This window comes from Mauremys reevesii, linkage group 1, assembly GCF_016161935.1.
Source record: "Mauremys reevesii isolate NIE-2019 linkage group 1, ASM1616193v1, whole genome shotgun sequence".
NCBI classification, from domain to species: Eukaryota; Metazoa; Chordata; order Testudines; family Geoemydidae; genus Mauremys; species Mauremys reevesii.
In genome coordinates this window covers 231,826,690-231,848,846 of record NC_052623.1, presented here as the reverse complement: position 1 = coordinate 231,848,846, position 22,157 = coordinate 231,826,690, and the positions used below count along the sequence as shown (strand labels likewise).

Here is a 22,157-nt window from a genome sequence, read left to right as displayed (position 1 = left end):
CCTACTTTGACAAATCTCACATAACACAGAAGCTGAGCCATGTTGGCTAATACTTGTGGATATATCAAGCTGCAGTGCAAGATACTGGCTCTTCGTAATTTGTTCTATCAACTGGTCTTGGATACAAGACACAAAAATCCAAACATAACATAACTATCATCAGATTGTCTACTTTTCTTCCTTTTCTGCTTAACTTTATTAAAATAATCACCCTCTTCAGCCAACCGTTTGCAACATGTCGGCTTAGCAATTGGTCAAAATAATCACATTATAAAGACAAGATGCATTTGTCTCCCCCTTAACCCCTTCCCCTATCAACAAGTGCTGGTGCTGCTGCCAGCGGTGGCACTGGGAGTCTCTCTTTGCCCTATCCTCCACCAGGGGGCTTTCAGCAGAGAAATTTCCTGCTCAGTAAAAAGAACGAGGTGTATTTGTGGCACCTTAGAGACTAACACATTTATTTGGGCTTAAGCTTTCATGGGCTAAAACCCACTTCATCGGAAGCAAGAGAACATGAAAAAATGAGGGTTGCCATACCAACTCTAATGAGACTAATCAATTAAGGTGGGCTATTATCAGCAGGAGAAAAAACAAAACTTTTGTAGTGATAATCAGGATGGCCCATTTCAAACAGTTGACAAGAAGGTGTGAGTAATAGTAGGGGAAAAATTAGCATGGGGAAATAGTTTATACTTTGTGTAATGACCCATCCACTCCCGGTCTTTATTCAAGCCTAATTTAATGGTGTCCAGTTTGCAAATTAATTCCAGTTCTTCAGTTGCAGTCTGTTTTTGAATTTTTTTTGAAGAATTGCGACTTTTAGGTCTGTAAACGTGACCAGGGAGGTTGAAGTGTTCTCCGACTGGTTTTTGAATGTTATAATTCTGACGTCCGATTTGTGTCCATTTATTCTTTTGCGTAGAGATTGTCCAGTTTGGCCAATGTACATGGCAGAGGGGCATTGTTGACACATGATGGCATATATGACATTGGTAGATGTGCAGGTGAACGAGCCTCTGATGGTGTGGCTGATGTGATTAGGTCCTATGATAGTGTCTCTTTAATACATACGTGAACAGAGTTGGCAACAGATTTTGTTGCAAGGATAAGTTCCTGGGTTAGTGTTTTTATTGTGTGGTTGCTGGTGAGTATTTGCTTCAGTTTGGAGAGCTGTCTATAAGCGAGGACTGGCCGGTCTCCCAAGATCTGTGAGAGTGAGGGATCGTCCTTCAGGATAGGTTGTAGATCCTTGATGATGCATTGGAGAAGTTTTAGTTGGGGGCTGAAGGTGATGGCTAGTGGTGTTCTGTTACTTTCTTTGTTGGGCCTGTCCTGGAGTAGGTGACTTCTGGGTACTCTTCTGACTCTGTCAATCTGTTCACTTCAGCAGGTGGGTATTGTAGTTTTAAGAATGCTTCATAGAGATCTCGTAGGTGTTTGTCTCTGTCTAAGGGATTGGAACAAATGTGGTTGTATCTCAGAGCTTGGCTATAGACAATGGATCATGTGATGTGGTCTGGATGAAAGCTGGAGGCATGTAGATAAGTATAGCGGTCAATAGGTTTCCGGTATAGGGTGGTGTTTATGTGACCATCACTTATTAGCACTATAGTGTCCAGAAAGTGGATCTCTTGTGTGGACTGGTCCAGGCTGAGGTTGATGGTGGGATGGAAATTGTTGAAATCATAGTGGAATTCCTCAAGGGCTTCTTTTCTATGGGTCTGTAAATGGTTCGGACTCACCCCTGCGGCGCCTCCTACTGGTCGTCCTCGGGAATTAGCTCAGTCCAGTATCCAGAGCGCCCTCTGCAGGCCGGTGATCCACCTGTCGCTACTGGCCCCCGTGTCCCTCCCAGGACCCTGGTGCCCCTTTAACTGGGTCTCCCCCTCCCAGGGGAACCCCCACCCCACTATCCCCACTTTGCCTCAGTATTGGCTACTGCCCAGTCTCCATCTTGCCCCTGTTCACTGGGGCAGACTGCAGTATCCGCCACTCATCATAGGCAAAGGGGTTTGGACCTGCTGCCTTTGCCTACCCCTGGGTTGCCCCCTGCAACCCCCAGTACCTTTTGGCCTAAAGCTAGGCTGCAGCCTGGGGCTTTCCAGGCAGGAGTTCCCCAGCTCCTCTGCCTTCCCCCAGCCCTTGTCTACTCCCTGCAGCCAGGCCCTTCTCCCTCTACAGGCAGAGGGAGATTGTTTGGGCTCCTGGCTCACAGCCTTTTATAGGGGCCAGCTGCGGCCACTTCCCCAATCAGCCCAGCTTTGAGAGCAGCAGCTCTCAAGCCCTGCCAGGCCACTTTTAAACCCCTCAGGGCAGGAGCAGGTAACCACCCTGCTACAGGGTCCAGATGATGACGATGTCATCAATGTAGTGCAAGTAGAGTAGGGGCGCTAGGGGACGAGAGCTGAGGAAGCGTTGTTCTAAGTCAGCCATACAAATGTTGACATACTGTGAGGCCATGCGGGTACCCATAGCAGTGCCACTGACTTGAAGGTACACATTGTCCCCAACTGTGAAATAGTTGTGGGTGTCAGTGCTTCCCACAGCAGAGAGTCTCTCTGGTGAAGGCTCCCTACAGGAGCATAGGACACAAAGGGGCTCCTAGTGCCAGCGGTTGCAGCATCATAAAACACAGACCCACAATTAAGATGCAAGTGATTTTGAAGCCTAATTTAATAATCTGTTAATTAGGAAAATATGGGCATATTGATTAAAGTTTTCCATAAACACTCCTGGCTCCCCTGTGAACTTTTCATGGCTCCCAAAGGGAGCCATGTTCACAGTTTGAGAAAAACTGCTATAATTTATCATTTTAAAAATCCTTTCATCAAATTTTGCAGACCTCACTTGGGCAAATTCCCACTTGGGAGTTTTGCCCAAATTAGGTCTGCAGGATTTAGCCTGTTATTGCATTTATTCTCAAATTGTGCATTTTTCTTTTGTTTTTGGTGAAAGATAAGATCTACTTCAATTATATTGGTTTTGTCTTGCACGCCGTTAGCACTGGCATGTGATAAGTAGAAGAAAAGGAACCATGTACCTGAAACTCATTTTTCTAAAATTATACCGTGGGGGGGGGAATATTTATTACAGCTGATTTAAAATTAGACTTTCTTTCTATCCCACCGGGTTTATGATATTTCTGCATTTGTTTTCATTTCAATTTGGGATAAAAAAAATAAAAAATGTAACATTCAACTGCCCAGTACCGTGAATCATCCCTGTGGATTGGGCTTCCTGACCAGACTAATTCTCCCATGATGCATCACAGCCACGTGACTCCCATGTTGCATTATGGGAGATGTAATCTGGCCAAAGAGCCCACACCATAAGAAACCATGGGGTCATGAAACACCCAAACTCTGACTCCCATGACACATCATAGCACCTTGGCAGATGCACTTTAATGTCAAATTGACTCAAAATAAAAACAATTGGTTCAGTTTAATAACAACAACTGAGGTTTATAGAAGTAAATGATACCCATAAAATATTTTTACCTACTCACATTGGGAATTATCATGATAATAGAAATAGCTATGAATACAAAAGCCTTAAGGCCTTAGGGTTTTTTAAACTAGACTATGATCGTAACTTTTCATCTGCAATCAAATGTGCTTTTAAATAGTTATGCTCACAACTGCACTGATTTAGATGTCTAACTGCCTGATTTGCTGTAGTTAAGCATGTAATCATTTCAGCGATGTTGGAGGCCACTTTTGAAAACCTAGGTACAAAGGTATATGTAAATAATGGGGCACCATTTTATGCTGACATATTTTTACAGTCTGTTATCTGACAATGGAGTTCTTGTAACTTTCATTCTCAATGTTTTTAACAAAAAAAATGATGAAAGGTGGCACACTTGGAAACAGAAGTTCTCTGCTTATCCACACAATGCGCATATACCAGTGGTGGGCAATCTGTGGCCCGCCAGGGTAATCCACTGGTGGGCCGCCAGACCATTTGTTTAGATTTGCACGGCCGCCAGCAGTTCCCAGTGGCTGCGGTTCGCCGTTCCTGATCGATGGGAGCTGTGGGAAAAGGCGGCCAGGCCTGCACTGCTTCCCGCAGTTCCCATTCACCAGGAATGGTGAACCGCGGCCACTGGGTGCTGCGGGTGGACATGCAAGTGTAAACAAACAGTCTGACGGCCCACCAGAGGATTACCCTGATGGGCCGCGTGCAGCCTATGGGCTGTAGATTGCCCACCACTGGTATAGACTGTTCCCAATAATACCCAAAGTCCCCACAACAGTGACATGGTTTGGGGTCGCTTTACAAATGCAAAACTCTGACAATGTTCATAAACCCATAAGCCTGGGCCCAGTTTCAAACAAGTCTGCGCAGATGCATCTTCTTGCTTAGAAATTATGCAAAATCTGAGGTTTGGCATGGTCTTGATGCAAAACCACTTGAAACACAGCAGTTTCAAATGAGTTTACTTTGAAAATTTGAGTGTGCTCAAACCTGAAACTCAAAGCAAAGCTTGGGGCAGGAGATGTAAACTAAAGCAGGTAGAAATAACAGAAAACATTTACATATCACACTGTTAATCAATGTTAGTTAGCTTCATCTGACTCAAACAACAGGCCAACAAAATGGGGAATAGATGGTATCTTTTGAGCAATACCTACGTGGCCTGGATTTAAGACACTGACAGAACTGAAAGTTTCTCTCTTCCATTACCAGCCCTCTCAACCATGAAGCCCCGTATTTAAAAATTGTAAGAACCTTATCATCCTAAACTGATGTTATCCTAGCTTTAATATTTCTCTGCTTCTATCAGTCACAACATAAAGAATTTCTCAAGCTTCATACAGCAACTGTAAAGGAGGTCAAGAACATTTTCTTCAACACCAAACCATCTTTGAAGATGGGATCAGCAGAACTGATATATGTGATTAACAATCTGATGGAATCCAGCCTGCCTTTGTGTGGAAATGGAATTGATAACATCATTGATTTGATCCAGATTAGTTTTCTTCATGGAGCAGATCCAGGTCAGCAGCTGACAAATGCAAAGTTTTCTCTGGTTCAAATTCAACCAGTCTTGGTCAACGAGGTTTAGAGGTGCAAGGAGAGTTTTGTGCTGTGAATTGGACCTGTATTCTTCTACAGCTGGTAAAATCTAAACAAGGAGGTGTTGGTTCATTATCTGGGGAGATGGTCATAGAATCATAGAAGATTAGGGTTGGAAGAGACCTCAGGAGGTCATCTAGTCCAACCCCCTGCTCAAAGCAGGACCAATCCCAAATAAATCATCCCAGCCAGGGCTTTGTCAAGCCGGGCCTTAAAATCTTCTAAGGATGGAGATTCCACCACCTCCCTAGGTAACCCATTCCAGTGCTTCACCACCCTCCTAGTGAAATAGTTTTTCCTAATATCCAACCTAGACCTCCCCCACTGCAACTTGAGATTATTGGTCCTTGTTCTGTCATCTGCCACCACTGAGAAAAGCCTAGCTTCATCTTTTTTGGAACCCCCCTTCAGGTAGTTGAAGGCTGCTATCAAATCCCGCCTCACTCTTCTCTTCTGCAAACTAAATAAGCCCAGTTGCCTCAGCCTTTCCTCACAAGTCATGTGCTCCAGACCCCTAATCATTTTAATTGCCCTCGGCTGGACCCTTTCCAATTTGTCCACATCCTTTCTGTAGTGGGGGGCCCAAAAATGGACACAGTACTCCAGATGTGGCCTCACCAGTGTCAAATAGAGGAGAATAATCACTTCCCTCGATTTGCTGCCAATGCTTCTACTAATGCAGCCCAATATGCTGTTAGCCTTCTTGGCAACAAGGGCACACAGTTGACTCATATCCAACTTCTTATCCACTGTAATCGCCAGGTCCTTTCCTGTAGAACTGCCGCTTAGCCAGTTGGTCCCCAGCCTGTAGCAGTGCATGGGATTCTTCCGTCCTAAGTGCAGGACTCTGCACTTGTCTTTGTTGAACTTCATCCGATTTCTTTTACCTCAATCCTCCAATTTGTCTAGGTCACTCTGGACCCTATCCCTACCCTCCAGCATATCTCTCTCTCCCCGCAGCTTAGTGTCATCCGCAAACTTGCTGCAGGTGCAATCCATCCCATCATCCAGATTATTAATGAAGATGTTGAACAAAACAGGCTCCAGGACAGACCCTTGGGACACACTGATTGATACTGGCTGTCAACTAGACATTGAGCTGTTGATCACTACTCATTGAGCCCGATGATCTAGCCAGCTTTTTACCCACTTATCCAATCCATACTTTTTAAACTTGCTGGCAAGAATACTGTGGGAGACCGTATCAAAAGCTTTGCTAAAGTCAAGATATATCATGTCCACTGCTTTCCCCATATCCACAGAGCCAGTTTTCTCATCATAGAAGGCAATCAGGTTGGTCAGGCATGACTTACCCTTGGTGAATCCATGTTGACTGTTCCTAATCCCCTTCCTCTCCTCCAAGTGCTTCAAAATGGATTCCTTAAGGACCTGCTCCATGATTTTTTTTCCAGGGACTTCGGTGAGGCTGACCAGTCTGTTTCCCTGGATTCTTCTTCTTCCATTTTTAAAAGATGGGCTCTATATTTGCCTTTTCCAATTGTCCGGGACCTCCCCCAATCACCACGAGTTTTCAAAGATAATGGCCAATGGCTCTGCAATCACATCAGCCAACTCCCTTAGCACTCTCAGATGTATTAGGTCCTGCTCCATAGAGCTGTGCATATCCAGCTTTTGTCAACAGTCTTTAACCTGTTCTTTCACCACTGAGGGCTGCTCACCTCCTCCCCATACTGTGCTGCCCAGTGCAGCAGTCTGGGAGCTGACCTTGTCTGTGAAGACCAAGGCAAAAAAAGCATTGAGTACTTCAGCTTTTTCCACATCATCTGTCACTAGGTTGCCTCCCCCATTCAGTAAGGGTCCCACACTTTACATTACCTTCTTTTTGTTGCTAACATACCTGTAGAAACCCTTCTTGTTACCCTTCAAATCCTTGCTAGCTGCAACTCCAGTTGTGCTTTGGCCTTCCTGATTAACCCCTGCATGCTCCAGCAATATTTTTATACTCCTCCCTAGTCATCTGTCCCAGTTTCCACTTCTTGTAGGCTTCCTTTTTGTGTTGAAGCTCACCGAAGATCTCTCTGTTAAGCTGCTCGCTTGCCATATTTGCTATTCTTTCTGCACATTGGGATGGTTTGTTCCTGTGCCCTCAGTAAGGCTTCTTTAAAATACAGCCAGCTCTCCTGGACTCCTTTCTCCCTCATATTAGCCTTCTAGGGGATCCTGCCCACCAGTTCCCTGAGGGAGTCAAAGTCTGCTTTTCTGAAGTCCAGGGTCTGTATTCTGTTGCTCTCCTTTCTTCCTTTTGTCAGGATCCTGAACTTGACCATCTCATGGTCACTGTTGCCCAGGTTGCCATCCACTTCTACTTCCCCTACCAATTCTTCCCTGTTTGTGAGCAGCAGGTCAAGAGGATCATGGCCCCTAGTTGGTTCCTCCAGCACTTGCACCAGGAAGTTTTCCCCAACGCTCTCCAAAAACTTCCTGGATTGTTTGTGCACTGCTGTGTTGCTCTCCCAGAAGATGTCAGGGTGATTGAAGTCCCCCATGAGAACCAGGGCCTGCAATCTGGAAACTTCTGTTAGTTGCCCGAAGAAAGCCTTGTCTACCTCATCCTCCTGGTCTGGTGGTCTATAGCAGACACCCAACACAACATCGCCCTTGTTGCTCTCACCTCTAAATTTAACCCAAAGACTCTCTACAGGCTTTTCTCCAGTTTCATACTGGAGCTCTGAGCAATCATATTGATCTCTTACATACAGTGCAACTCCTCCACCTTTTCTCCCCCACCTGTCCTTCCTGAACAGTTTATACCCATCTAAGACAATGCTCTAGTCATGTGAATTACCCCACCAAGTCTCTGTTATTCTAGTCATATCATAGATCCTTGACTGTGCCAGGACTTCCAATTCTTCCTGTTTGTTTCCCAGGCGTCTTGCGTTCGTATACAGGCACCTAAAATAACTAGCCGATTGCTCTACTTTCTCAGTATGAATTGGGAGTCAGTTGCCAGTATCTCTCAAACAAGAAACTGTTTAATTTGACCCGCAGTAAAGTACACTGACCCCATCCTTAATTCTCACAATTGTTCATCTGCACTCCTGTACATACAAAGTACTGTAGTTAATAACATTCACACACTCTTCAAAGACCTTCCCAACTTCTATATACTAGGAAGTGAGCTAAGAACAGAGTGAGGCTACATTCTGGAAATGTGCAAAGTGGCCATTCAAAGCAGGTGTTTATATATACCTTTAAGGCAGCATTAGCATGTGACCATTTTATCGCTGGCACTACCCTCCTATACCATTCTACTGAAAAGATCATTCTTGGCAGAAGCAATAATAATCTGCATAGTATGTATGTATAGGGGCTACTGACACCCAATGGAAAATGGAAATTTTTAACACTGAGGATAATTAAACATTGGAACAGATTGCTCAACTAATGTGATAAATCCTCCATCATTTGGGGTCATTAAAATCAGGATCGGATGCCTCTCTGAAAGATAGACTCTGTTTAACCCTAAGTTGCTGGGCTAGATGTAGGAATCACTGTGCAGAATTTCATGGCCTGTATTATGTAAGAACCAAGAGGTCAGACTAGATCCCATAACAGTCCCTTCTGGCCTTAAGCTCTATTAAACCACAAAGGGTATGTCTAAACTGGAGGTGGGAAATCGAATTTCCTGCTTAAGGAGAAATACCTGCGCTACTTCTGATTAAGCGAGAATGCTAACAGTAGAAGTGTAAATGTGGCAGCGTGAGCAGTGATAGGGGCTAGCCTCAAGTGGTGCCTCATGTCTTGGATGAGATTGTACTTCAGGCAGCTAGTCCCTCTTGCCACTTGTGCCAGTGCTGCTACTTTTCTGTTTTTATTGTGCTAGAGCGATCACAGCTAGCAGGAATATTGTCTCCTTGAGCTGGAAACTGCACCCAAAGTGTATGCAAAGAAACATGAGGTGCACATCTGACTTATAGGCCTTACTCTGGAACGTCACTCCAAGGCACCTACTATGAAAGGCTTCAGAAAAAATGCAGAGAATAGGATGTTGAGTTCTGTCCTGTACTGTTCCGGACAGATTTTGGCCCTAGATTGCATATTTAACGTGACTATGGTATAGCACATTAAGTAACCAGATTAAAAATCCTTTCGCATTGTTGAGATATTGAGAATGAACGGTAGCAGTTTTTTTAAAAAGAGTGTTGCATTGTTTTTAAAACGCCTTAGGGCTCAGCTCAGTTTGGAACTGTCAAAGCATTCAAAATCAAATCTGAAACCACATTGTCCCACTCACATCCCGAAAGTTGGCTTTCTAATGTTAATGCTTATAAAGCTTTCCTGTAGCACTACTTTCAGGAACAAACATTTTCTGAATGAGACATAAGAGAGATTTGTACAACCTAAGACCTAATTACAATTAGTGAAGGCCCCAGTCCTGAAAACACATAAGTGTGTAACTTTAGGCCCACGAGTAGTCTCACTGAATTCAGCTGGGGCTACTCATGTAAAGTTACACATGCTAATAAGAGCCTGGAAGGGTGATTTTTTTTCACACTCATTGCTGACATTATGCTGGCATTACTTTGTAGTGTAGACTAAGCCATAGTGTTTATAGGATTTGGTCTCAAGCTTGTAATTAAATGATGTATCAGGGAAAGTCCTTCAGTCATTCAGCTTCAGTATGGATTGAAAAATGACTGAAGATAGGACCAATGTTGTCAACATGATGCATAAAGTTAGTCTCTCACGTCTGAGCTTTTTTTCCATGGGCCTGGTCTTGTAGTAGCCCTTACTCAGGCACAACTTCCATTTTGAACAAGTAAGGATGGCAAAATAGGGCCCTCATGTGATAACAGGGAGCTATCATTAGCCAACAACATTAACAGTATCAAAATGACTTGACTAGGTTCCAGTTAATAATCACAACTAATTGGTCTGTACTGTATAACATTCTACTCATGAGAAAGCTGGAAAGATTGAAGATATATATATACACACACAAATCTATATATGAGTGTTTCATGTATCTATGAATCAAGATTAATTGGATTTTCTGACTAGGATACAAATTAACCACTTTTAGTAAACAATCGTATATAAATTCTGTATGTGTTAATTGTGGGTATCAATATGGAAAAATACAAACCTGCTTTATACAGCCCAAATTATTTCAACAGCAGTTTAGCTACAGTTTGAATACCATGAAAAAGACTAATTTAAGGTCAAGAGTAATTTAGTTTTGACTGACTTGGCAATCCTTTGTTCTCCAGGTCATGTAAGTGTTGAGTAAATTATAAACCTGTAATTCTATCCTGAGGTTAAGGGACTTCAGGATTTATTTGATATATTGGTCTCCTGGAAAGTTCTTCCAAGGCTAATACTCTCTAAACTGTGTTTATGAGTTGACTGCATTAATAACTAATAGAGTTATATGGTATTAGCAACTGTGAGGTTAACCCTTTCAAAGAACAATATACTGAGGAACCTTATTTTTCACGGAAAGAAAAGTAGCTTGCCAAAAGGAAAAATACTTTACATTTCTATAAGCAGCCAAGTTTCTAGAGACTAAGCTAAATAAAAACAACATGAATGAACAAACATCCAGAGACCTGATTTGAGGAATAAAATCAGAACTGAACAAGAAAAACCTTAAAAAGACTGGGGTCATTGCAACAAACATGTTATTTTGATTCTGGAAAGACTAAAAGCATGATCTGACACAAAGTGCCTCATCGTGAAAATATGTATGTTATTTATGGCATTTTGATTCACACCAGGAGATGTTTGCCCTGGACAATGCATTTCTTGGGTATTACTTGGACTGTCACAGAATTCATACCAAAAATGCTAACTTTGCTGTATGCTTTATGTTTACTCCTGCATGGCTGAAAATTCAGCAGTTGGTTCAATTACTGAATGATCAATAATCACTCTGAGGTTGACAAAATGTCAGTATCAGAATCAAACAAGAACAGCTTTTGCCGCAATGTACTAAAGAGTTTGATTTAGACACAGAGTGGGAACCAAGCTACAGAATAATACCATACTATCTTGGAAAATAACTGAACATAGGAGCAGGTCCAAAGTTAATGGGAATCTTTCCACTGACTTCAGTGGGTTTTCAATCAGGTCCATAATAAGTATTTAAAAAAAAATAAAGGCCAAAACTAAGACAATCTCCTATGAGCTCCACCCCATTGCTATTTGCTGTAAAAGGTAACAGAGTGGGATGCATTTGGAGAAGAAATGGTATGCCAAGCTGCAGACTCTACTGTGTAATGCACAGTAAGCCAAATAAATGCAATCATTTTTTGATACTCTATAACCTCCATCTGCAGGTCATTTATTAACTGTCCCCTTGGTTGTATATATGTTTTTGTTTCTGTTTATCAACACCACAAAACAAAATTTCCCTTTGTTAAGATTCATTAGCTCAATTTTGAGTGAAAGATATTTTCATAAAGACATTGTAAAAACATCATCCTGGCCATTTTAAACTATAGTTACTATACAGTGAATGTACGTGGCATTGTATATTTTCTATAAAAACACTACATTTTTAACTTCCCTGGGACCATGTATATAAATATTTGTACATGAAATTATGAGATAGGCTTTGAAATTTATGCCATACATTTCTGTTAATGTTTCAAAAATATTTTCCCAAGCAAATAAAATTGCAGTAAAATATTTTACTACAGATCAGTCAAAGGTTCTTACAACTTTATCTTCCTAAAAATAATATTCAGGCTATAAAACAGAGTTTCATTTCAGATTTATAAAAGGTAAATTTACCCAGCTTGATTTGATTAATACCAAGTAGCTGAACATTTTTTAAACACTGAGGTTTAAGGTAAAATAAAGTCAAGATGTAGGCATTTTTCTTTTCTTACATGTAAGATTTAGTTTTGTTTTGGAGTAACTTACACTGTTAGGGGTAAATTGTTTAAGCAATACATGGGGAGTTATGTGTGCTGATCCTATTGGCATTAGCAATAATGAGACCAGGGTGTGTTGCCTCACACACAAAGCTTTGAATATACAAATTGTTAATAAATTTGACTCCTCATGAAACAGTGTGAAAATTAATACTTTAGTAAGAAGTGATGTGTGGGCCAAGATATATTTTCAAATGTGCTCCTTTGGGTGTCCCACCCCTTTAATCACCATAAGCGTTACCCAACCAGCTCAACAGCCATCTGGCTACTCCCTATGGCTTACCACCCACAGTGGAATCCTCCTGGGTGGCTAATTTAAGAGCACTATTCAGTGCTACCATTCCTAGTTACACAAAAGTCCCTTTGACATCAGTAGTTTTGCCTAGGTAAGGAAGGAGTATGGAGTACTGAATAGCCCCCGGTCACATACACAATATAAAGGGGTTTTCCTAGACAGTGAACCTGGGGCAAACCTTCATGAAAGATTATTTTTTCTTCCCTTTACATTTCTCTGTGCTCCCACCACATGTCCTGTGATTGAATGTCCCCAAATCACACCTTTCTCCTACCCAGCTCACAGCCAGCGGTAACTCACACCCAACTTACCAAGTCACAACCACTCAACGTATCCCACACCTCATTTCACATCCTTTCATTCCCCCTCCACAAAGCCCAGCCCCAACTTACACAAAGGTATGTTCCCCGCTCTACTTGTCCCATACATGACTCCCACTTCTCATGCCTCATACCAGCTTAGAGCTGTTTCACATCACCCAATGTGCCCCCACATAAAATAGACAACGAAAGGAAGAAAGTGAGCCAGAGAGCATCCATTTTTCATGACATATCCCTCTCTTTGTGGCTCTGCTTTTAGCAAAACTGGTCACAATTGTCATCTGTACCTGTAGCCCCCGCCCTGCCCTTGGAAGGTGCAAGGTGCAGGGGCCAACGGGAGACCCAATGCTGAGACAATGGCCTGTTTTCAGTTGCTTCTAACTTTTCCATATTTTAACCATTTGCGCTGAAATTATCCATACTGGGTATCTGCCTTAGGCTGGACTTTTTGAAAAATTTCAGCCAGACTGGTTCAATCATTTCTAAGAATGAGGCTGACCTTTCCTATGAGAAGATTTAGTACCCCCGTGCTTTGGAGCAGGGAAATATGGCCAGGGAGTGGCCCTTGTGTTCGGGTGTGCTTTGTGCCATCCCCAGGGCCGGCTCCAGACCCCAGCGTGCCAAGCGCGCGCTTGGGGCGGCATTTTGCCGGCAGGGCGGCAGGCGGCTCCGGCGGACCTTCCGCAGTCATGCCTGCGGGAGGTCCGCCGGAGCCGCGGGACCAGCGGACCTCCCACAGGCATGACTGCGGAGGGTTTGCTGGTCCCGCGGCTCCGGTGGACCTCCCGCAGGCATGACTGCGGAAGGTCCGCCTGAGCCGCCTGCTGCCCTCCCAGCGCACCCTCCGCAGGCACATCTGCAAGAGGTCCCCCGGAGCTGCGGGACCGGCAGCGCGCCCCCTGCGGCATGCCGCCCTGCTTGGGGCGGCCAAATTCCTAGAGCCGCCCCTGGCCATCCCACTGAAAACCAACCCAAACTGGGTGTAGGATTACCAATTTTCTACTCACACAAAACCGAACACCTTTAACCCGCCCCCTGCCCTGTGCCTCCTCTGAGGCCCCGCCTCTGCTCTGCCCCATCTCCAAGGCCCTGTCCGCTGCTCACTCCATCCCCCCTCCTTCCGTCGCTTGCTCTCCTGACCCTCGCTCACTCGCTTATTTTCACCAGGCTGGCTCAGGGGGTTGGGGTTTGGGAGGGGGGTGCAGACTCCAGCTTGAGAAGTTCAGGGTGCGGGAGGGAGTTCTGGGCGAGGCAATGGGTTGGGATGTGGGAGGGGGTAAGGGCTCTGGCTGGGGGTGTGGGCTCTGGGGTGGGGCCAGTTATGAGGGATTTGGGGCTCAGGAGGGGGCTCTGAGCTGGGGCAGGGGGTTGGGGTGCGGCTGGGGTGAGGGTTCTGGCTGGGGGAGCAGACTCTGGTGTGGGGCTGGGGATGCAGGATTTGGGGTGCAGGAGGGGGCAACAGGCAGGGGCTGAGGGGTTCGGAGTGCAGGAGGGGGCTCCGGGCTGGGGCAGGAGTGTGGGGGCTCCGGTCTGTGTGGGCTCAGTGGTGGGGCCGGGAATGAGGAGTTTGGGGTTCAGAGGGGGCCCTGGTCTGGGGCCGAGGGGTTTGGGGTGCAGGAGGGGGATCAGGGGTGTAGACTCCAGGCAGCGCTTAGCTCAAGCAGCTCCTGGAAGCAGTGGCATGTCCCCTCTTTGGCTCCTATGCGAAGACACAGCCAGGCAGCTCTGCGCACTGCCCTGTCTGCAGGCACCACTTCTGCAACTCCAATTGGTCATGGTTCCCAGCCAATGGGAGCTGCAGAGATGGGGCTTGGGGCAGAGGCAGTGTGCAAAGTCCCCTGCCTGCCCCTATGTGTAGGAGCCGGAGTGGGGACATGCCGCTGCTTCTGGGAACCGCACAGAGCCACAGCAGGCAGGAAGCCTGCCTTAGTCCTGGTGTGCCGCCTACTGGACTTTTAACGGCCCAGTCAGCAGCGCTGACCAGAGCCACCGGGGTCCCTTTTTGACCCAGCATTCCTGTCAAAAACCGGACACCTGGCCACCCTAACTGGGTGGGGTTATGGAACTTTGAAAGAATGTGGTTTGCACATGCCTAGTAAAGACTTGCTAGAATGTAATAGGTAATGACTCCAAACTCACTGAGCATGCTCCAGCCCCTCACAGCTCCTAGGTATGACCAGACTGACCTTGTGCCATGCCCAATGGAATAACTGAGCATGCTGTAGCAGAGGGCTGCAAGGGTGACATTGAACTCTCCCTGTAATTACTGCTCTCGGCTGCTCCAGTCCAGAACCAGAACTGAAAGTGAGCCTGCCCCTTCTACGCTCTCAGTGATATCCTCCCCACACGCTGCTGGCACCCAGGCAGCTTGGAGGAGGAATCTGCCTGACTTCAATGCAGAGGGGACAAGAGCCAGATCAGGGAGAGGGAAGGAAGTAGACTGGGACAAGGAATCTGGTGATACTGGGACTGGAAGAGACAAGGACTGGGAGCTGTGGGGAGGGGAGTGACTACGGTTAGACAAGGAGAGTGAGACTAGGAGCCAGCAGGGATGAGGGGAGGCCAGGATTTGCTGGGCAAGAAGATTTGGATTGGGGTCTGGGGAAGGTGGGAAGACTGGGAATGGGAGCCAGAGAGAGAAATGAGGTGGAACTGTGAGCCAGTCAGTGGAAAGCTGAACACTGAGATTGGACGAGGAGCTGGAGGGAAGCGGGGAATCTGCAATGGGGAACCAGTACAGGGAGCAATGGGGGCAAGCATTGGGGGAGACAGATCTTACAAGGAGCCAGTGTGCCAGGGGAGAAATTGACTGGCTGGGCAAAGAATCTGGGACAAGGAGCAAGGGTGGTGGAGATTACGACAAAGTGTCGGGGAGGGAGTGGGGCTGGGGTGGGGAGACAGAATGGATGAAGAGCCTGGGGAGGCAGACTGAGGCTGGGAGCTGGCAAGGAAAATAGGAGAGGAGACTGGGAGCCAGTGCAGGTGAACAATGGGGGTGGGAGGGAATGGCGACAAATCAGCTGAGGAGCCAGGAGGGGAAAACTAGGACTAGTTGCACAAACAGGCTAGGACTTGGACTGTGCAGATGATGAGAATGTGATGGGGTGAGGAAGAGACGGGGCAGAAGGGGTCAATCTTGGGAGAAGACAGGCAGAAGGTTCTAGAGCATGGTCCCCTCCAAAGCCTGGACTGAAACCCAATAATCCAGAGTCTTACCACTCCTCTGCTGTCAGCAAATATCTGTAAAACCCATGTGGCAAAGTGTGTCTCATTCTCAGGTACTGGTCCACATAATCAAATAATATTAATAACTGTAGTGCAGGCAAACAGGCCAGGCATAGTTGTTGCAGAAAAGAAGGCAAATCAGACCAAGTTAATGGATAATTGCCATAACAGCAGCCAGACACATTAAAAAAAAAAAGAAGAGAGAAAATGGTGAAGGATGAAGCACTCTGTCACAAAATGGAACAGTTATGGAAAACTAGAACAAAGATGATCCCAGTAATTATTGGAGCACTTGGAGTGATCTCCAAGAGTATGAATGAGCAGCTCAAGGACACGTTAGGAGTGGAAGACATCATCCATCAATAGGGTTGCCAAAGGATGCCCCCTTTTTCCCCCCCATCCTCTGTACAACAAAATCAGGAGTTGCTGAGTGCTGCAAAAAGCAGCAAAAATACCCCACGCGAACGTAGGTGACTGCTACTTATTAATTATTATTATTAATGTTAAGGATGATAATGGCAATAAAATAAAATAAAATAATAAATATTAGGAGGAGGGCTGAGATGGAGGTGCTAAGACAATCTACTATTCCTATTATTCTGTCAGCTCAAGTTGCAGATGTCTGTGTGGTGGATCTAAAGGTTCTAACCCTGCTGATGAGTTGGGGTGTCAATGTGATGCCACTTGATGGAATTTTTGTTTTTTCAGTTTGCTTTTTTTTATATTTAGGAAATTATGCGCAAGAAGGCCAAGTTAAAAGAACATTACTAGAGTTGCAAAGTCAAGCACTGAGAGTCAGGAAATGTCAGCATGAAGATTGTGTCTACAACCTTAATGTGGCCATATTGTGAGTATGCATTATGACACAGTCTTTAATTACATAATCACATTTCTATTTTTTCCCCAAAGGAACACAGGCTCATTTGATGCACAGGATAAACCATGATGAATCAGGGTTGGGTTGAAGGAGGTAATTGCCTGTAGGAACCCAGCCTCATTTGTTGCAAAAGTTGGAAGGTGTGTAGTGAATGAGACAGAGGATGGATTACAGAAACAGAAAGGAGGGTCTCATGGTGAAGGCAGTTGAATGCTTCCCTGGAGAATTGGATTGTATCCCTCTCTCTGCCACAGAGTTTCTGTGTGATACTGGGCAAGTCACATAAACCAATGTTTTCATTGGTTGTCACTAACTGTGTGTTTGACTCATTTTCTGGGTGCCTGACTTTAGAATCTTGGTCTTTGCAAAAGTGCTGAGCACTCACAGCTCCAGCTAAAGGGAATGGAAGTTGTGGTAATAAGTAAAGCTATACCAATTTCTGAGAATTGGAAGGGACCTTGAAAGGTCATCAAGTCCAGCCCCCTGCCTTTGCTATCAGTCCCAATTTTTGCCCCAGATCCCTAAGTGGCCCCCTCAAGGATTGAACTCACAACCCTGGGTTTAGCAAGCCAATGCTCAAACCACTGAGCTATCCCTCCCCCCTGCGTACTGAACATAAGCTTTGTAATGCTAAGTACTTTGAAAAATCAGGCCCGCACATCTCCAATTTGACACCCAAATCAGTAGAAATTTTTGACCTTAACCTCTGTCATCTCCTCTTCTGTAAAATGGGGAGAACAACTCCTCCCTCCTGGGCCGGCTCTAACATTTTTGCCACCCCAAGCGAAAACAAAGAGCGCCGCCCCCCCCGAGCATTGCGCCACCCAAGTCTCCGCCCCCGAGCATCGCGTCACCCAAGTCCCCGCCCCCGAGCGTCGCGTTGCCCAGGCCCCCGCCCCCAAGCGTCATGTCGCCCAAGGCCCCGCTCCCCCAAGTGTCACATCGCACCGCCCAAGTCCCCGCCCCCCCGAGTGTCACACCGCACAAGTACCCGCCCCTCCTGAGCACCGCACTGCCCCGCCCAAGTCCCCGCCCCCCCGAGCACCGCACTGCGCCCAAGTCCCCACCACTCCCGAGCACCGCACTGCACCGCCTGTCCCCGCCGCGCCGTGCCGCTGAAGCCCGCCCCAGCTGAGCGCCGCGCTGCCCAAGTCCCCGCCCCCCCAGCATAGCACTACGCCTTCCAAGCCCCGCCTCCCCCCAGCGCCGCCCGGCCAAACCAAAAAAAACCAAAAACAAAGCCCGAGTGCTGCCCCATCCCAAGGTGCCGCCCCAAGCACGTGCTTGGTAGGCTGGTGTCTGGAGCCAGCCCTGCCTCCCTCATAGTGGTGTTCTGAAGATAAATTAATGTCTGTGACACACTCAGATACTATGCTGATGAGCATCCTAAGGAAATTTCCAATTCTGTCTTCAGAGCAGGGTTTGAACACTGTGCAAGCAATAAGGCCTGGGGCCACACATTGAACAATGAGGAAAAAATAAAAAACTAAATAGGTGCCCATTTAGCAAGCACTGTCCATCTTCTGCACTGAATGAGGCAGGGGAGTCTGTGGAAAAAGTAGTATGTTTCAATTGTATTCGATTGAATTCAATTCAGTTCAGATTGTTTCAATGTATAGACACAAAGAGGACAAATTAAAGCTTGCAAAGGAATTTCCTATCTTAAGAGTGCTTGATTTTGCAACCTTAATGTTCTTTCTTTTAATGTATTTTTTTCGGGGGGGGAGAGACTAAAGGAGTAGTGCAAATACTTAGGTAAAATTGACTGTCCATCTAAGGACAAATCTCTGTGTGTGACAAATCTCTGTTCTCTGATGTGATGCCACTGGGTATGCAGCCCGAAATCACATTAACTATTTTGCTGCTATACCTTATTGCAAGCTCACATCTAATTTGCTTTCACATCAAATCTGCCCACTCTTATATCACCTGTGGTCTTTGCCAGCATTACTGCTTTCCAAATACTTCCATCATGGAGGATTAAATACATCTTCCTTTGGAGCTCATTTATTATGCTCTTCCCTAGACTGACCCACCTGAGATCACTAATGTAATGACACATAGGCTCACCCACTGGAAAACACACCCACCACCCTCTCTGTCCTACGGATAAAGGATTATGTAATAATATGTATTTTTTCAAAGCAATCCCAGAACAACTGCACCTGAAGCATATTGCACACAGATGACTCAGAGCTTGTAGGATCAGATCCCAATAGTAAGTAGAGAGGGGTCTGCCTCCTAGTTTGGAATCCAGATCTAAATTTAAACTTTCCTAAACAGTAGGGGCCAGATCCAGAGTTCTAGTTTGAGACTGAAGACAGACATAAAAGCTAAGTGTCATGAAAAATGCAAAGAGTTATAGTTGCTGTAGAAACCTTACCCCTGAATCTCCTGACTTTTGTGCATTTGGCTTCTTGATGATAACGTTTCACTAAAGTAGTGTTTGTATTGAATATATTTTCTTTTCTCTCTCTCTCTTTTTTGAGATATTTGCATGAAAACAGAATCTTTGTCTCTGAAGATTCCATCTGCTCCTGCTGCCCATTCCCCACCTGAAGCCATAATCCTCTGTTTGTGACAGCACAAATGGCTATTGTGGATACGATTAAGGGCTTCAGGTGGGGAACGGATACCAGGGTAAGATGAACTCTTTAGAAACAAAGATCCTGTTTTCATGCAAAATTCCTTAGTAATATAGAATGAAGGAAGAAAACAGCAAACATGTGACAGAGGCTGAAGTGATTCTAAATAGCATGCTTTTCAAAGATTTCCATGAGGATATCAGCTGTTTATAAACAAGACTCCCTGTCCAATAACATCCCATAAATCAACTAGCAGGGGTGACGGCTATTATTAAGTAATGTTTCCAACACCCACTATGTCTATGTCAGACTTAATGAATTAATACATTGATATAGCACCTGTTGCAAGCCCATTCAAGAAAAACAATACAAAATATTTTTCAAAACCCTAAAGAAAAAAAACAAAACAAACAAAAACAACAACAGGCAAATGCAGTATAGATACCAGAAGAAAGAAGTGCAGAGTCAGTAGCTCCTTTAAACTACCAGAGAGTTAAGGATACAATTAAGAAGGATCACAACACTGCAGAGAACCTAAATTGCTTATTTCAATCAGTCTGCATGACAGGGAAGGAGATATCTACTCTTTGCAGGTAATAAGGATGAGGCCCTGTCAAAGATAGAGGTGTTAGAAGATTTGGTGTTGAAAGCAATAGATAATGTACCAGGATTGGCCAAATGTTCATAAGGAACTTAAGAATGAAATGGCTGAGCTGCTAACAGAAATACAGAATCTCTCAATATCAGCTAATTTGCCAGAGGACTGGAGGTAACAAATGTTGTACCTAGCATTAAAAAGGTACTAGTAGTGGGAATTGCAGACCAGTGAGCCTTACTACAGTAATGGGTAAATTAGTTGAAAAAAAACATTAAATGTAGAACAACCTAGATGCATATGGTATGAAAGGAACAACCCAGCATGATCTCAGTAGAGAAAAATCAATTCCTCACCATCCTATTAGGATTCTTTTTGGGGAGAGGGGTCAACAAAATAGTTGATAAAGGAGAATTTTGTATTCATAGATTCATAGATTCTAGGACTGGACGGGACCTCAAGAGGTCATCGAGTCCAGTCCCCTGCCCTCATGGCAGGACCAAATACTGTCTAGACCATCCCGGATAGACATTTATCTAACCTACTGTTAAATATCTCCGGAGATGGAGATTCCACAACCTCCCTAGGCAATTTATTCCAGTGTATATATGTATATGTATACACACACACACACACACACACACTTTTTAACAGCTCGATAAAGTTCCTCCCAAAGAGTTGCAGTAGTCATAGGAAGAAAGACAAAGATTTGTCAAGAATTAGAAGCTGGCTGAGGGAGAAGACAAAGGGGAGGAAGAAATTGACTATTTTCAGCACACAAAGTGGCTAACAGATTACTCCAGTGATACCTGCTAGGGATGGTATTATTTAGTACATTTATTAATGATCCAGAGGAGGAAAGTGAACAGTGAGGTTCTGGATGATCTAACATAATTGAGGCTTGTGAAATCTGGAGAGGATTATAAGGAACTTCAGAAGGATATAAAGTCAGGTAATATACAGCATCATGCATGGCTCTAGTTAGTGCTGTAAGTCTCACACTTTCTGGTGCATCACAATTAGAGGATTCCTCAAAAATAAGATTATTAAAGGTAAAGATAAGATTATTAAAAATAAGATTATTAAAGGTAAAGAGAAAAAATAACCTACCAACAGCATTCTAAGCAATCAAAAATAATGAATATTCATGTATAAACTCTCAATTAATGCAAGGATTTAAGGAATGCAGCAGCACTGCTGTAATACTGACTGGAAATCATGTGACTGATATTGTTAGTATAAAACTATTATGAGTATAAAAACATGGTAACAAAAGCAAAACCTCCACCTGGATGACGCCTGGAATTTTCCATCTGATTCACAGTCTAATCACTCCTTTTACAGTTTGTAAACACAAATATACAAGAGCAGGAACTGGCTTTATTGCAAGCCACCAGCAATCTAGTGAAAGATTTGAGTAAGCACAACATTAGGGCTTATAAATTAAACATTTAAGGCAGGAATATTTATGAGGACCACAACAGTGTGGCAGTTAGCAAATAAGGCACTGAACTGGGACTCAGAAGACCTGGGTTCTATTCCCAGTTCAGCTGCTAGCCTGCTGGGTGACCTCAGGCAAATAACTTTGCTGCCCAGTGCTTCTGCTTCCCATCTGATCCTTTATCTCATCTTTTTAGACAGTAAACTCATGGGGCAAGGACTGTCTCTGACTATATGTTTATACAGTGCCTAGCATAATGCATCCATGATCTTGGTTGAGATCTCTTGGTACTACGGTATTACAAATATTAATATATCCAGATTAGGCAAATAGCGCTGGGATTAGATTTATTCGTGAAGACCATTGATGGTCAGTTTATGTTCATTAGAGCAGCTAATTTTAATGCATATTTAAAATAGTAATACACAAGCAACAACAAGAAAATACATGGAGACTATACACGTTTTTTATACTTGCCAACCTTTGAATCCTTTAACCAGGGACAACTTGCCTTTTAAAACCATGAAATCAGACTAGACTACAACAGATTTTTGAAGGGGCAGAACAGGAAGGTAAATATGTTTCTACAAAACATGGATGGTAGACATGTATGTATAATGACACCCACATCCCCTGCATGAGTCATCAGTGGAGTCTGAACGTTGGAACCTTCATAGACATATAATAGATCTCTACCACTTGAATTATAGAAATAACTCTACTGGTTGGCTATTAGTGGACCAACCACTACAGGAGGATGCAGCGCACACTGCTAGGGGGTTACTTCTTGACCTTGGGGACCATGGTGATGGGAGAATGTGCTGACTGCTCCTGTAAA

At 44.6% G+C, this 22,157-nt stretch overlaps 1 protein-coding gene across 19 annotated transcripts in view; it reads right to left on the bottom strand.

The window, feature by feature from the left end:
- Nucleotides 1–22,157, bottom strand: part of LOC120406051 (potassium voltage-gated channel subfamily KQT member 1-like) — an 819,762-nt gene that overhangs the window by 311,461 nt on the left and 486,144 nt on the right. The window lies entirely within an intron of this gene.